This window comes from Aedes albopictus, chromosome 2 (genome assembly GCF_035046485.1).
Source record: "Aedes albopictus strain Foshan chromosome 2, AalbF5, whole genome shotgun sequence".
NCBI lineage: Eukaryota > Metazoa > Arthropoda > Insecta > Diptera > Culicidae > Aedes > Aedes albopictus.
Window position 1 is genome coordinate 98301852 of NC_085137.1, and position 11333 is coordinate 98313184.

The 11333-nt window shown below is 39.3% G+C and overlaps 1 long non-coding RNA gene across 1 annotated transcript; it reads right to left on the reverse strand.

Moving 5' to 3' along the window:
• Nucleotides 1–9812: 9812 nt before the first annotated feature.
• On the reverse strand, nt 9813–10990 carry LOC115255540 (uncharacterized). The gene is made up of 2 exons (XR_009998220.1): nt 10396–10990; nt 9813–10338 (listed from the first exon to the last, which is right to left on the reverse strand). It is a non-coding gene; the product is annotated as an uncharacterized LOC115255540 (long non-coding RNA).
• Between the last annotated feature and the right edge of the window lie 343 nt (nt 10991–11333).

Here is an 11333-nt window from a genome sequence, read left to right on the forward strand (position 1 = left end):
CCGAATACAATGAAATTTTAAGCGTTTATGACTCATATAATGAATTTTAAAAAAAGCCTAATTAAACTGAAAATTATCAATAAGAAAAAAAGTTACAGCGATTTAATTTATTTTATGATTTTGTAGTAAATTGGTCTTATTTTAAAATGCTTTCCATTACTTTTCAAATTTATTGCTGGTTATTTTGTTACTTCCTTTCAAAACATATTCATATTAAAGTCAATTCGGAAATTCAAATAAACCATAATTACCATCTCGAATTTTGAAACAATGTTGAAATTTTCGCTAATTTGGTTTTGTATCAGAAAAAAAATCTAAACGCTAAAATTTCCTTTAGTGTGAACAATTTTAGATTTTTCAAAGGTAATCATATAAGTAATAAATGCTGAAAATTTCATTGCATTTGGTTCATTGAATCCGGAGATATAAAACTTGGCTGTTGGCAAAGTTGGCTGTCGAATAATTATGACTTTTTCTAGAATCTTCCTAACTTCATGTTGAATAGTACGATCTTTGCAAAAATTGGACCATTAATACACAACTAGATGATCAACTTACAGCAACAATTTTAGATTTTTTGATGCACTTTTAAAAAAGTTACAGATTTGACCATTTTTTGACAAGTGAATATTTTACATGTCCCGATCATTTTGTCTATCCCCTGTAGCTTTGTTGGGTATACAGCAATGAGAGTATAATGGAGGTGTGGAAGAGATGCTTTGTGTGCGTGAGATCCGTGTTTGGTGCAAAACATGTCACTACTACAAGCAAAGCGAGCTCCCATAAGAACGCGTGTCAAATAGTGACGTCACTATTTGTGTTTACATTTTTCTTTGCTTACTAATACATAGCCATCTCTTCTTCTTCCTCACCTGTAATATACTCTCATTGGGTATACAGTGTCTTTTTGTCCGCCACATAGAATGCAAAATGGTCATTGGAGTGGAACGGACCTGGTGCGGTGGTTAGAACATTTGATTATCACGCCGAGGACCTGGGATCGAATCCCACTCCCGACAAACTCGCAAAATGTGAGTTCTTCCTTCGGAAGGGAAGTAAAGCATGGGTCCCGAGATGAACTAAAAATCTCGATAATACAGATATAAAAATGATCATTGGCAAAGGAATATTAAGTAAAAAGAAATCGTGTTAAGTACTGTGACTTTGAATTCCACTAAGAATTTGCATCCTTTGACAGATACGTATTTCGACCTCAACTGTAAGGTCGTTTTCAATGACTTGTACTTGACGATTTTCTTTTCCCTAACCCCTAACAAGCCCAGGTTAATCATCATCAAAGGAATATTAATTAATAAGAAGTCAAAATGAAATTTGTATCCGCTCAACTGTGGAAGTGGTCATAGAACACTAATTTGATTTCGTAGAGCCATAAAAGAAGAAGAAGAATGAGTTGCCGTTCGCCGATGGCAACTAAGCCATGGGCTCAGATGGGGGATAGCAAGGGGTCAGTGTCAGCTGCTCTCAGCAACTGACGAAAGTGCCGGGGCTGGGATCGAATCCCAGTGACCAATTGCGCCACGGGCCCCGGTAGGCCTCCAGTTATGCATTATGTTCGTATTTTTGTGAACTTTGTGTGAATATTTGGTTAGTTCGCTCGGGCGCACTGCCTCAGTAACATGTGGAGGGAGCAGTGTCCGATATTTTTCAAGAAATTGTTGTGAAAAGTGATTCCAAATATGCCTAAGTCTTACCCAAGTAACAAAATTAATTTTATAATGCTTTTGAAGTATTCTTCAACACCTGTTCTTTAAAACCATGCATAAACCAAATTGCTCTGCAAAACGACATCAACTCAACCATAAACCCGCCATAAGACCAAAGAGGCCCATCCTAAGATGCCCTTGGAGAGTTGTTTTTAAATTTCTCTTAAAACTTGTTGTACTTCCCAAGTTGTCCTCAAGGCGAATTGCTCTCTCCTTGTAGAGTTCTTCAAGTGCACGATAAAACGATAATAAATTTGTAAGTGTTGTTGCTGATGCAGCTTTTATGTCGACAGAAAAGTTTGGTGAATTAAATTGAAATTAAAAACACAATGAAAATGACACATTATTGTAATCGGGATTAATTTATTACACAAATTGGAAATATTCCGTGGTGTAACAAGGATGCCAAATGCCAAGCAAAATTCATCGTATATATGTTGCAAGATACTTCCAAAAATTGCAACGCGCTTCCATTATAACGCACTAATAAAATATTTAAAAATATTATTCCTGGTCATGCGAACATTTCTCATGAGTTTTCTCAACATGGCTTCCATTGAAATCTAGGCTGGTGGTCGGTCCATCATCGATGGTTTCAATCAACATCACCATAAGATCGTCTTAAATTTATTTCAACTCATGCCAGAGCTAAAAGCATAACTCAAGAATACTAGGATTTATAACGTTCTCAATGCAGCCTGGTTGGCCTCCATCAAGAACGTCTTAAATTTATTTCATCTTATGCAAGGGTAAGAAGTATTACTCAAGAGAACTCAGGTTTATAACGTTCTTGATGTAGGTTTATGCAAACTCCACCAAGAACGTCATAAATCATGTACGCCACATTGTAAACAAACAATAAATTATCGCACCGCGGTGTTTTTGTGAATCCCGTCCGATGAATTTAATTATCAGCCCGGTACCGTTGCCAACCAGGCAGACCTGTTTCGATAACCGGCCTTGATGCGGTGCAGTGCCTTCCTCCGGTCAGCACTTCCAACAGATAAGTAGTTGTTGATTTTGAAGATCGATGATTGAAACCCTGATTGCACGGGAATCGACGTCCTGGAAGACCATACCCACCTCATTTCGGATGCTGCAACCGGAGGAACTTGACACTGCACCGCGTCGCGGTTGGGTTTCCGGGTGGGTGTTCTTGATTGGCAGCAATAATGGAACGATGAGAATCAAAATCCGATGCTTGAGTTTTTTCTTGTATTTTTCATGTACCAAACTGTTCTTATGCGAGAACAGTTGCTCTTGATCAAGAACGAATGATTGAAGATAACTACAAGAACCTTATAAAACTGAAAATAAGTTCAACAGTTCTTGTTGTGTTTATGGTTTTATGAACAGAACCTCAAGAATTCTTGGGGGTGTTTTTAAAACCACATATTGACGAAGAATAGTTGTGCTCAGCTGAAACTCCGATAAGATCAACTAGAATATGCAATGTTCCGATAAAACTATGATAAAAACAAATAAAACCAAATAGAATAAGGATTGTTACTTGGGATTGCTTACCGGATAAAGAGTGCTTAGCTAGGTGTATAGATTGCATTGTGAAATGAATGCAGTGGCTCAAATTAACGAAAAAATGATTTTTAATTTCGGGTGTTCTGCAGCATCAAATATGGCTACCGAAGAAAAAGCTCTCAAAGGAAGTATTTTCATGTTTGTGTTGGTTGAAAACGATCATTCCCGGTTAATGAAAGTGTGTGCGTATGCGGATACACATGTCTGATAGCGCGAAGTGAAGAGTGTGTGGGATGGAATGTGAAAGAAACGGAAGGTGTGGTAGTGTATGTTAAGGTTTCGATGATTTTTATTTTGTTCTTGATTGCATGATGACGCGTGACATCTTTCTGTGGAGTGCAACTTGCTAGTGCTGTAATCATGAATGGCATAAAAGGTGGAACTGTTGATCAGATTGGTGCGGACTCAGTGCTTGCTGCGTCACGCTGCAGATATACACTAAGGTCTTTTTTTACACGGTTTTTATTTACACGGTTTTTTTTTACACGGCTTTTTTTACACGGTTTCGCGAATTAACACGGTTTTTTCAACTTCCTCGCGCTAAGTGTCTAGAAGGGAACTTTTACTAAAAGGAAGAAATGGGATTTATGGGAAAGGGTTGCAAGGGAGTTGAAAAGTGGTATGAGGTGAAGGCAGATGATGATGTAAGAGGTCTGCAGGAAAGGGATGGGTGGGGGGTCTGTTTCTTGAAGGAGGGGGGGGGGGTTAATATATGGGGGGCTAGGAGGGGTTAAATGGGGGGTTTCCTAAAGGTGATTTTTGGAGTATGGTTCAGCGTCCTACAGGTCCATGGAGCATAGTTCTGAAGAGAAGTAATTTTATTCAAGGATATTCTAGGGCATCCAAGAACTTCCGCGAATAAAGGCCTTAAGATCTATAAGCGTAATGGATGGGTTGTAGTCACATTACTGATACGGTGCAACATCCTAAAGGTCCTCAGAGCATAGTTCTGTAGAGACGTAGTTTTCAAAGTTATTCTAAGACCTCCTAGAACTTCCGAGAGTTCAGGCCTGAAAATCTACGAGCGTAATCAATTAATTGTTTCTATATTATTGATGCGGTGTAACACCCTACAGGTCCATGCAGCATAGTTCTGAAGAGATGTTGTTTTCAAGGATATTCTAGGGCATCCAAGAACTTCCGCGAATAAAAACCTTAAGATCTACAAGCGTAATCGATGGATTGTAGTCACATTACTGATACGGTGCAACATCCTACATGTCCATTGAGCATAGTTCTGTAGAGACGTAGTTTTCAAGGATATTCTAGGGCATCCAAGAACTTCCGCGAATAAAGGCCTTCAGATCTACAAGCGTAATTAGTTACATTACTGATACGGTGCAACATCATACAGGTCTTTAGAGTCTAGTTCTGTTGAGACGTAGTTTTTAAAGATATTCTAGGACCTCCAAGAACTTCCGAGAGTTCAGGCCTGAAAATCTACGAGCGTTATCAATTATTTTTTGCTATATTATTGATGGGGTGTAACATCCTACAGGTCCATGGAGCATAGTTCTGAAGAGAAGTTATTTCCAAGGATATCTTAGGGCATCTAAGAACTTCCGCGAGTAGTGGCCTTAAGATCTACAAGCGTAATCGATGGATTGTAGTTACATTACTGATACGGTGTAACATCCTACATGTCCATGCAGCATAGTTCTGAAGAGATGTTGTTTTCAAGGATATTCTAGGGCATCCAAGAACTTCCGCGAATAAAGACCTTAAGATCTATAAGCGTAATCGTTGAACTGTAGTCACATTACTAATACGGTGCAACATCTTACAGGTCCTTAGAGCATAGTTCTGTAGAGACGTAGTTTTCAAAGATATTTTAGGACCTCCAAGAACTTCCGAAAGTTCAGGCCTGAAAATCTACGAGCGTAATCAATTATTTTTGCTATGTTATTGATGCGGTGTAATATCCTACAGATCCATGGAGCATAGTTCTGTGGAAAAGAAACTTCCCAAATATGCTCTAGGTCATCCAAGAATTTCTACGAATAAAGAATTCAAGATCTACAACCGCAAAAAATGGGTTTTTGTTAAATTACTGATACGGTGTAACATCCTACAGGTCCATGGAGTATAGTTCTGAAGAGAAGTTATTTTCAAGGATATCTTAGGGCATCCAAGAACTTCCGCGAGTAGTGGCCTTAAGATCTACAGGCGTAATCTATGGATTGCAGTTACATTACTGATACGGTGTAACATCCTACATGTCTATGCAGCACAGTTCTGAAGAGATGTTGTTTTCAAGGATATTCTTGGGCATCCAAGAACTTCCACGAATAAAGACCTTAAGATCTACAAGCGTAATCGTTGGACTGTAGTCACATTACTAATACGGTGCAACATCTTACAGGTCCTTAGAGCATAGTTCTGTAGAGACGTAGTTTTCAAAGATATTCTAGGACATCCAAGAACTTCCGAAAGTTCAGGCCTGAAAATCTACGAGCGTAATCAATTATTTTTGCTATATTATTGATGCGGTGTAATATCCTACAGATCCATGGAGCACAGTTCTGTGGAAAAAAAAATCCCCAAATATGCTCTAGGTCATCCAAGAATTTCCGCGAATAAAGAATTCAAGATCTACAACCGTAATAAATGGATTTTTGTTAAATTACTGATGCGGTGTAACATCCTACAGGTCCATGGAGCATAGTTCTGAAGAGAAGTTATTTTCAAGGATATTCTAGGTAAACCAAGAACTTTCGCGAGTAGTGGCCTTAAGATCTACAAGCGTAATCGATGAATTGTAGTTACATTACTGATGCGGTGTAACATCCTACAGGTCCATGGAACATAGTTCTGAAGATAGGTAATTTTCAAGGACATCTTAGGGCATCCAAGAACTTCCGCGAGTAGTGGCCTTAAGATCTACAAGCGTAATCGATGGATTTTAGTTACATTACTGATACGGTGCAACATCCTACAGGTCTTTAGAGCATAGTTCTGTAGAGACGTACTTTTCCAAGATATTCTAGGACCTCCAAGAACTTCCGCGAGTATAGGCCTGAAGATCTACTAGCGTATTCAATCAATTGTTGTTACATTTTCTAGCGTATTCAATCAATTGTTGTTACATAGGTAATTTCTTTGGAAATTTCCTTTACTGTTAAAGTTTTTCTTTAAAAATATGTTCATGAACTCCTCCTGGAATTCTTTCAGAACATCCTCCATGAATTTGGTAAGACATTTCTCTTGGAATGTTTCTAAATATTTTTTAATAAATCCTTGTAGGAGTTCAATCACGGGTTTCCGAGGGAGAGTTTTCAGCATTTTCTTTAGCAACTCTTTCTAGAACCATTTCAGAAAAATCCCTAAGATAGTTTCACATAATCTTGAAGGGCTTCGTTCAAGAATATTTTCTGGGATTTCTTCAAAAATTAGAAAGACAATTTATTCAGAAATTCCTCCAAGGATTTTTTCAGAAATTCTTCCATGAACTCCATTTAAATCTTACTAAGGAATTCCTTTTGAAATATTACTTGAGACTCCTTCAGTAGTTTAAGCGTTTCCTATAATTTTCAGTAAAAGATTACCTTTTCCATGGATTTTTTGTTATTTTTATTTTCAGAATTTTCGAAGAATTCTCAGCGGTTTGAGATATTCCTCCACAGATTTTTACAGAATTATTTTATGAGATAACGTAAATTATGTTGGAGTTACTCTTCGAGGGTTACCTGAAGGAAATATTTAAATAAATTTCTGATGAGATTAAATTTTATTGAAACTATTTTAGAAACAATCGTTTATAGCTCCTGGAGAAGTCCTTGGGGAATACCTGGAGGAACTCCTGAGATTCGACACAAAAGTTAATTGGACGAAGTGGCTTAATTTCCCCAATAGAGGGGTAGGAAAAAAAGTCCTGAGATGGATTTAGAGGATTTTTAAGTAGAATTTTATGAGAATTTTTTGGGAAAAATCAAGGAAAAAATACTGAAGAAGTTTCTAAAAATCCTTGAAGGCATTTCTAAAGGACACCTCTGATAAGTTTCTGAAAGAATCCTTGAAAAAAATCTTCGGAAATCCATAAAGAAATTACAGACAAAAATACTAGAAGAATTCTTAAATAAATCTCCTAATGATTTTTTTAAGGGTGATTTGGAACAAACCCTGAAAGAACTTATGGACATACTTCTAAATAGAGGAGCTTGTGAAGTATTCGCAAAAGAATCACCAAAGAATTTTCTAAAATTGTTATTTTTTTTTTTTTCAATGAGTCTCTGAAATTTGGAGAATGCTGTGCAATAATTCCAAAAAGAATTTCTGAAGATATTCTTGGAGAAACGTTAAGAAATAAATCCTGAAGTGAATTCTAAAGAATTCCTGAAGAAAGGTTTCTAAAAATCTCTAGAGAAGTTTACGATCCCACTTGTGGAGGAATATCTAAGGATCTTCTAGGAAGCCCCTTAGAGGAACCCTATTCAGAATTTTTTGGAGAAACTCCTGATAGAATCCCTGGAGTAATTCCTGAAAAGCACCCTAACAGAACACCTACAAACATTTCGAATTTTACCATGACTATACTGGTCTAAAATGAGTTTTATTAAAGAATATCCTTAGACGAGACGTGCGACGTTGTGAATTTCTATCTAGAGGAATCCTTTATAAATTTCCTGGTAAACGTCCTCAAGGGTACTCTCTGAAATTTATAGCATAGTTCTTATGAGGATAGTTTTTATTGAAACCTCTGATTGACATACGTTTAAACCGTTTACACAAAATAGATGAAAATTGTAATTTAGATACAAGAAAGAAATTGTTCTGTATTGACGTTTTTTTAATGACTAGAATTTGCTCTTCACTAAAAAAATAATTTAAAATTTTGGTCACGCCGATTACGCCGCCGCCGCCGCCCCCGTATAGGACGAATTACTATACACGCCGCCGCCGGTGAAAATTGCTTCGGCGCACACGTCTACTACAGGTCCTTGGCGCAAGATTCCGTTAACGTGTTCTTGGTCATCCAGAACTTCCGCAAGTAAAGGCCTGAATCTACTAGCGTAATTAATCAATTGCTTTTACATTACTTATATGATGTTATACAGATTTATGGATCACGGTTCTATAGAGAAGTTATTTTCAAAGATTTTCTAGTTAATCCAAGATCTTTCGCGAGTTAAGGCCTTAAGATCAATAAGCATTATCAATGGACTTCTGTTGCATTACTGATGCGGTGCAACATCCTACAGGTCCATGGAAGACAGTTCTGTAGAGTCTTGATTTCCAAGAATGCTTTATGTCTTCCAAGTACTCTTGCGGCTCATGGAAGTTCTTGGAGTACCTAGAAGATGTTTGGCAATTATTTCTCAACAGAACTATGCTCCCTGGACCTTTAGGACGCTATACTGTATCAGTAATGTGACAACAAACCATTGATAACGCTTGTAGATCTTCAGGTCTAAACTCGCGGAAGTTCTTGGGAACTTGTATTGATAGCGCTTATAAATCTTAGGTCTTTACTCATGGAAGTTCTTGGAGGACCTAGAACATCTGTGGAAATTATTTCTATGCAGAAAAATGGTTCATGGACCTGTAGCATGTTACAACGTATAAGAAATGTAACAACAATCCATTGATTACGCTTGTAGATCTTAAGGCCTTTACTTGCGGAAGTTTTTGGAGCTCCTACATCATCTTTGGATTTTTTTTCTCTACAGAACTATGCTCCCTGGACCTGTAGGATGCTACACTGTAACAGTAATGTGGCAACACACCATTGATAACGTTTGTAGATCTTAAGGCCTTTACTCGCGGAAGTTCTTGGAGGTCCTAGATTATCATTGGAAATTATTTCTCTACAGAACTAGGCTTCCTGGACCTGTAGGACGCTACAATGTATTAGTATTGTGACAACAAACCATTAATAACGCTTGTAGATATTCAGGTCTTTACTCATGGAAGTTCTTGGAGGACCTAGAACATCTGTGAAAATTATTTCTATACAGAAAAATGGTTCATGGACTTGTAGCATGTTACAAGGTATTAGAAATGTAACAACAATCCATTGATTACGCTTGTAGATCTTAAGGCCTTCACTCGCGGAAGTTCTTGGAGGTCCTAGATCATCTGTGGAAATTATTTCTCTACAGAACTATGCTCCCTGGACCTGTAGGACGCTACAATATATCAGTAATGTTGCAACAAACCATTGATAGCGCTTGTAGATCTTAAGGCCTTTACTCGCGGAAGCTCTTGGAGGTCCTAGATCATCTGTGGAAATTATTTCTCTACACAACTATGCTCCCTGGACCTGTAGGACGCTACACTGTATCAGTAATGTGACAACAAACCATTGACAACGTTTGTAGATCTTCAGGACTTTGTTGTGGATGACTATCGAGGGGAATAACACAGCCTCGATGAGCCCCGGAAAGCTCTTAAGGGAATGCGCACACAACAAATAAATCCCAACACAAACTGATCATAGTTAACAAATTTATTAACTGGCCATCATTCTCCTACTCCTGACTGGTCCTCCTATCTTCAATGCCCTTGCGATCTCTCTTGATAGCTTAATAACTAAAGTTGCATTGCTTTACTCACTGCACTGCAGGGCGCGCCCTGCCTTCCACCGCTACCCCACTGACGTCCTGCTGACTCACCATCCTGGCTTCGTCGACGCTCACACCGGCTTGACTGACCTGCTCTTATCGACGCTCTTACGTCGTATCTCGGTTACCACCGGGGATGCTGCCTGGTTCCACTGAGCCGCGCTTCCAGCGACCTATGTGATGCACCGACGTTGCTGACCTTTCGAGCCCGCTGTCCTATCTTCCGGACGCGTGGCGTCAATCGTCCTGTTCGGACCGACGACGCTTGCTGTGCTGGACGTCGAAACTGCAAAATGGAAAACAAAAGCCCTACGGCACCAGGCTATTAGCTTCCTGCGTGTCACGTGGAACGGCAGATTGACTTACTTCCAATGGAAGGCTTTTGCTGTCTTCTTCTTATCGATTGGCTTCTTGGCTGGCGATGCCGGGATGAGATGCACTCGCACTGGTGTTCCGTGCGACCGTGAAACGTGTCGCTTGCAAATTAGTTTAGCGCAATCTGGCCACTAGTCGTCCGTCTAGACGAAAAAAAACTGTTTAACTTTCATTCTGCTCAAGATCTGCACTTTACTCACATTTGTCGAAGCTCACGTGTCGATCCTACTCTCGCGCTTTCAAAATGGCGACGCTTACAATAGCTGCGACTAGCGTTTTGCCGTCCGGGGAATTAACCTGTCATCAAGATGGCCATTAGCTCATTACAACTTCACCGTCAAATTGCGCATACCTTGATCTGGGAAGCTGACTGCTCACTTCCAGCAGCGAAATTTCTCGCACCGCACTCGGATTTTGATTTTACTTTTTGCACCCGCGCACTCTTGCAATTTTATTGCAGGCAAATTTTTGTTCGATAAAACCCCGCGACAGCTTCGAACTGCTACGTGCGGACGACGAAGTGGGCTAGATGACACTGAATGCAGTGCGATCGTTTGATCGTCTTACCGCCGAGCCCTGATTGTGTGCGTGATGACGCGCTGCGCCGAGGGTAAAGAAAATCCTCTCTCGGAGGTGACAATGTGTGGATGCAGTATAGCGTGGATGTTATTTACTGACGGCAGCAGTCTCCTTATGTGCTTCAATTTCTCCTTCTGCTTCGCTGTCGACGCTCTATCGTGCGGAGATGTGACGCGGCTATTTGAGCATGTGTTGCGATCGTTGGTTGCTATGTCAAGCTGCTGCTTCGGTTGAAGGGTGGAGTGTGGAACGTATTCAGGGGTTTTCCAGTTGTGATGTGCGGAGCAGTGTGCTTAATGACTTATTTAGGGTAACAATATTTTCTTGATGGCTGATCAGATAGCTTAACTTTTACAAAACAATCTCAAATGTAACAACTTTACTCGTGGAAGTTCTTGGAGGACCTAGAACATCTATGACAATTAGTTCCTTACAGAAAAATTGTTCTTGGACCTGTAGCATGTAACAATGTATTATAAATGTAACAACAATTCATTGAGTACGCTTGTAGATCTTAAGGCCTTAACTCGCGGAAGTTCAAGGAAGACCTAGTATGTCT